Here is a 6,027-nt window from a genome sequence, read left to right as displayed (position 1 = left end):
TGCGAGAGAGAGAGAGAGAGAGAGAGAGAGAGAGAGAGAGAGAGAGAGAGAGAGAGAGAGAGAGAGAGAGAGACTGACAGGTAGACAAAGGGAGAGAGGGGGGAGAAAGAGACACAGGGAAAGAGAAAAAAAGACAGGGAGAAAAAAAAAGACAGAACGATGGACAGACAGACCGACAGAGATCGAGAGAGAAAAAGATGACAGAGGGACACTGGAGAACGAGTAGATTTGCTGAAAATTAAACCGATTATTCCTTTAATTACGGTGATATTATTTTTTAAGATCTGTAGAGACGAAGTAATGTATCTGCGTCTATTTGTTTATTAGAATGTATGTTAACTTAAGCCAAAAACAAGTCTTACAGTTTATGGCCGAGGGAGGAAATACGATCGACCTCTCACCCCGGGTGAGACTTGCCACCGTAGGCTATTCTCACCCGGTGTGAAACAAGACCTGTTTTTCCTAATTTCGGAATACTTTCTATCGATGTAGATGATCAAATGGATAAAGGCAAAGAAATGATTACGTTTATAGCACAAAAGTTTAAAGCTAATTTTATCGACTACAAAGACGCTATGGCCATTTCACTTTTCGAATCGAGCCGAACTACGGGGGTCGCCATTTTGTTTTGCCCGGAAGTTCTCGCAAGATCTACTCCTTCCCTCTTCTCTCTCTCTGTCTCTTTCTGAATACTGTCTATCTGAGTGGACGATCAAATTGACCAAAACAAAATTAAAAAGTGATGTCAAAACACAAATGTAAATTAATTTGGTCGTCTGCAAAGATGCTACTGCTATTTAACTTTTCGAATCGAGCCGAACTACGTGGGTCGCCATTTTGTTTTGCCCGGAAGTTCTCGCGCTACTCCTCTCTCTCTCTCTCTCTTTCTCTCTCTCTCTCTCTCTCTCCACTGCCCACAGACAAAATTGTACGCTTTTAGTAGGCTAACAGTAGTATAGTTGAAGCAAAATCAAACATTCCGTGACCGTGGAGCGCGGGAGTCGCGTTCTTTGGCTTTTTGGAAACTTTAGGAGTTAAAAATAGAATTTAGCTCCCATGCCTCTTTGAGAAGGGTGGGCGTTGTACATAATTTACCTGTAAACTTTATACCGTTTTAACATGCAAAAATAGTTCAGGTAACTGGCTAGCATAATCACCGCAATGGACTGTTTTGTTTATATTCGTTTGGGGACAATGTCTCCGATCGCGTTTGTCACAATTCCAAAATCACGACATTATCACCCTAAGTTTTGATTTATTATTTGAAACGGTTTGAACTGGATTTGTCCACTTTGTCTCTTATGGCATACACATAAACAGGTTAGGTGCATTACTTTAGATCTAGTATTTATCATACAGAAAGAGGTTAAACAAAACAAATTCGTAAAGGAACCGCAAAAAAATAGTCTATAACACAGCGGGATTTTCCGGGCGCATTTCGGTGCAATGTGATCAAGGCATTGTGCGTGTTGAAACCAAACCTTTAACTCGACATTCCTTGACAATGAAAGTAAAAACATTCCCGAAAGATCGAAGATCGGGTGTTCCGTTAGAGCAAGTTTTAAACAGTAACTAATAAAAAAAGAATTGGCGTTGCTAATTTATATACCCTAATTATTTTTTTAAATTCTTGTTCTTAATAGAATACTGATTCAAATTTACCATTTTGAAACTAAGCTACGCACCGCTAGCTATATTGTCTCCAACAGTAACATACTTATTGCCCTCATTTATAGATGTTGATTTGTGATTGGTTCTAATTGTGGCAGCCTTATCGCTTACGGTGAAGAGGAATATTTGTCCCATTTTGCCTGCGGATGGTAAAGAATGCCCTACTTGTATTTTAACTTATAAAGGGTCAAATATACTAGCTCCAAAGGTACTGATTTGTATCCATCATGCTACTAAATTGATATTTCTCTTCTTTTCAGATAAATGCAACATAAAGAATAAGAACATAAAGTCAGTATAACACTTATTTTTTACTCCTAATTTCTTTTTTTTTAAATACGAGAACAATGTGTCTGTTTGGTGTGAGTGATTGCTTAAACACATGTATTGAAAAATGCACGCAAACCCTCTCATCTCATAAACCAGTCTCCGTGAAACACTGTGAAAGCAAAATCTGAAAGTGGTGAGGGCTTGATTAATGTGTGATCTCTATGAATCCACTCAGTGGACAGATGTCTCGTGGAACTATTTCATGCACCTTCGGATTCTTTGACAATATAATCTTAAAAAAACAAACAACCCCCACACACTCTTAAAAAACCCTTGAACTTAAAATCGCAAGAGACGGCAGCAAGACATTTCTGGGGTGAAGATCCAGACATGAAGGATGGACTGTCAAAAGTTTCCTTGTCTACTTCTACCCTGTCTGGTTCTTTTGCAAACATCAGCTACCACCATGCATGTTGGAACAAGCACGTATCCCAAGGTGGTGAATCGTCTAGTTCGGCAATGCATCTTCAGAAAATAAATCTTTCAGATTTGTTTGATTTTTTTTTTAAATGTTGATGGCATAACAAAATATATTAAAGGACAAATAATAACGTTCATTGAAGTCTGTTCTTGAAGATTACATATACATTGCCGATGACTGTGGATATGCAGTTGGAGATATGAAATCGGAATATCGGTCGGAGTTACAAACTAAGAAATGCAGAGATTCCATAGGCTTTAAGTACGAAAAGGAAAAGAACAAACATGAGTGGATGAGTGATATTAAAGGAAGGGAAGATTATTATCAGGTCAGCAATACAAGCTCTTGGGGTAAGCCACCAGTAGGTGATCCAAAATGTTGCGCCTCGATTGTGTAACAGATACAGGAAAGAGGCTCAGTAACGTGGCTGCCTGACATAAGAGCTTGAAGAAAGTGAAGAAATGGCCCCATTAATCTTGAAACGTAGTCCAACAACTTATGGTTTAGCTTTAATGCTGATTTACTATTACGTGGAGAAAGGGTGAGCACAGTCATTAACACGGGCATAAGCATGCACGGTGTCAAAAGGAGCAGAAATTTGACCGATACTCTTCTCAAAAGTGATGCCGATACATATACCAGCACTTGGACTGTATGGATTTGCAGGATATGAAAACTTCTTTTACTTTTCAAAAATAAATTGCCAAATTGCTATTGTCATCTTTGATAAGGATTAGCTCTATTCAAAGCCGGTGCATCGTGAGGTGATGTGACTTGGGCTCATTAGACAAAATTTACCTACAGTTTTAAGAAGCCAGTGAAATAAATTATGACAACCAAGATACTAGTAATATTGAAAAACCTATTCACTGCAAAGTTGAAGATTAAACGATCTAAATGTCCATTTGGAAGTAACAGTGAACCAGTAGTTTATCCGGAAGTTCCTCAACGCCACGGACTCCGGAGTGCATTACATGCCTTATCGCGTGCAGACAATGATGACAACAGATCTCCCTCAGACGAACAACAAGTTCCTTCACACGATGGGGTTCAAGTAGGCTGTCAGCCTCCTCTCAAGAAAAGTTAATTACATATTCATGCAACATACCTTGAGCCATCAAGTAAGTGTGTTCTGCATGATGTCATAAAAATATTTCGCGGTCAGTGCAAGAAAATCCATACTTTTTGCCTTTATGGTTAGCTTCAAGCCTAACAGACAAAATCCTTGTCGAAATCAAAGAGGAAAACCATACTCTATTTAAGGATATCGTTCCAATATTTTTTTATTAATTTTAAAATGTTTTTATATTTTTTTTTTTTGGGGGGGGGGGGGGGGGGGGCTTTTCATTTTTTTAAATGGCATACGAACACGCTTTTTTCAAACTCTTTAAAGGAACTGGGTTGGCTGACTTTCGTGGTTACAGCCTGAACAGTATACCAAGGTTTCCTAGGGAAACTTAACGGGTGATGGTGTTGGGTGTATTCTTTTGTTGAGAGAAGCTCTTGTCCATGACAGATTAATCATCTTAGGAAGCAGAAATCTTTCAATGTAAAGGACAACCTAAATGTTCCCAATGCAACCCAAGTACTCGTATTGGTGGCTACAATGCAGCTTGGGAGAATGTTGGAAAAGAGGAACTAGCCAAGCAAGTGTACGAACAGCCTGACACAGACGTGGAAAAGTTTCAGGCCTCAACTGGAGATGTCAGACTCGCTGGATTAGAATGTTAATGTATGCCATCTGAAAGACGCTGAAGAGTAGCCAATGTAGTCAATATGACATCTGCATTCGATCAGGTTTGTCACATATTATGGTCACCACAAATACTCCAAGCGGCTTACAGATTTGTGGGCTATAATGGCGTCACTGCTGAAGGGATACCCGCTATGCTCAGTCATGTTAGTTAGGCCATCCCTATCCATGCATGGATTGCAACTGTAGAACAGGCAATGCAGGCAAGTTCGCCCTAGTCTTCCTGTGATACCCCAACAACTGTCTCTTTTGGATAGCTTTAATACCACAGCCTTCATTCATACTCATAAAGACGAGAGTAAAGACTAAACAGGTTATTGACCTTTAGATTAATGTTCTTTCTAACTATGTAAGATTATCTTCTGAATGTCTAAACTGCACATTATCCCCTAATGGCGATTTTTTGCGGGTTGCATCGGTTCTAAAATGCTGCTACATCAGATCTCACAGTGAATCCTGAGCTACAGTGTCATGGAAAAATGGTCACATGTTTTTAACCTAAACAAAAAGTATAGACAAGGCTCCCATACTGCGGGTGCTGTATGCAGGGCCGTCGAGAGCCTTGTCGGGCCCTGGGGCAGCGATCACCTTCGGGCCCCTCCTCCTCCCCCCCAACCCCCCCGCGGTCTCACCCACCCTCACATGCAATTTAATAACCCAACATAAGACATAGGCATATATAATCACTTCACTGTAGCATATCTATTACATACCAACATACGTTCTCTCTCTCTCTCTCTCTCTCTTTCTCTCTCTTTTCCCCTTGCTTGCGGGCCCCCCAAACCCCCGGGCATTGGCTCCCCCCCCCCCCTCTCGACAGGCCTGGCTGTATGTGTTGATATATTCGATGAGCAGCCAAACTGGATTTACACAGCTTGTTAAATACTAAAAATATGAAATGATACAAAAATGAATTCTCCTAGATCCTTAAATACCCTTAATTTGTGAACCTTAAGTTACTATTTGTGATATCAATGTTTTTCCCATTTTCCTTACGGACGATGGCAGCCATATTGGATTTTTTGCACTTATATTTTACGAAAGGATAAAAATGACACTAAAAACGAACTTCTTGACCTAAAAAACCTCATAAGTAATGTATCACACTTCATATGTGTTGGAAAAAGACAATGAGTAATATCGATTTTTGCCGTTTGGCAGCCATCTTGGATTTCAAGGCTTCATGGGTAACGCCCATATTTTTAAAAAAGGCATGGGGGCTAATTTTCTTACTTAAACCTTGAAGATGGTAAACATGTTAAAAACGAACTCCCGGAGCTCACGGTCACGGAACTATTGTTTTTGACCCAACTAGTAATGGAACGTTTGTTCACAGCACAGAATTCTACAATTTTTCTGTTTTCACAGTGTAGAATTCTGTGGTTTAGGGTGAACGCAAAATTGGTTGGCCTAAAACTAGGCTGGAACCTAACGGTGAACGCGCACCGGGTGAGAATAGCCAAAAGACTCGCATGCACTATTCTCACCCGGGGTGAGAATAGAGGTGGCCTTTATCAGGGAACATAAATCGGGGAACGGGGGTCAGGAAAACAGACACACACACACATATATACACACACACATAGAGAGACGGACAGAGAGGCGAACGCACAACACCGAGCACTCGAGCACAATAAGCTAAATCTACCCACCAACGCAAAAGAGCTCCAATTTACTCTGTGGCAATTGACACTACCAAAAATGTATTAGTATTAGATCTCTAGATCTAGATCTAGAGATTAAAAATGCAGGAGGGGGGGGGGGGTGGTAGATCTAAATTTTGTATACAGACCCGGTAACCGGGAACAAAGTCACGAAGTAAACAGACCCGGTAGGGGAACTCTTTTGTGAT

The 6,027-nt window shown here is 40.4% G+C and overlaps 1 protein-coding gene across 3 annotated transcripts in view; it reads right to left on the bottom strand.

The window, feature by feature from the left end:
- LOC101856971 (ras-like GTP-binding protein Rho1) overlaps positions 1–6,027 on the bottom strand; it is a 45,389-nt gene that overhangs the window by 34,069 nt on the left and 5,293 nt on the right. The gene's annotated exons all lie outside the window — the stretch shown is intronic.

The sequence above is a fragment of the Aplysia californica genome, unplaced genomic scaffold, assembly GCF_000002075.1.
Source record: "Aplysia californica isolate F4 #8 unplaced genomic scaffold, AplCal3.0 scaffold00325, whole genome shotgun sequence".
In the NCBI taxonomy this organism is placed as follows: Eukaryota; Metazoa; Mollusca; class Gastropoda; order Aplysiida; family Aplysiidae; genus Aplysia; species Aplysia californica.
Note: the sequence above shows the minus strand (reverse complement) of the source record. Positions and strands in the feature narration are given on the sequence as shown.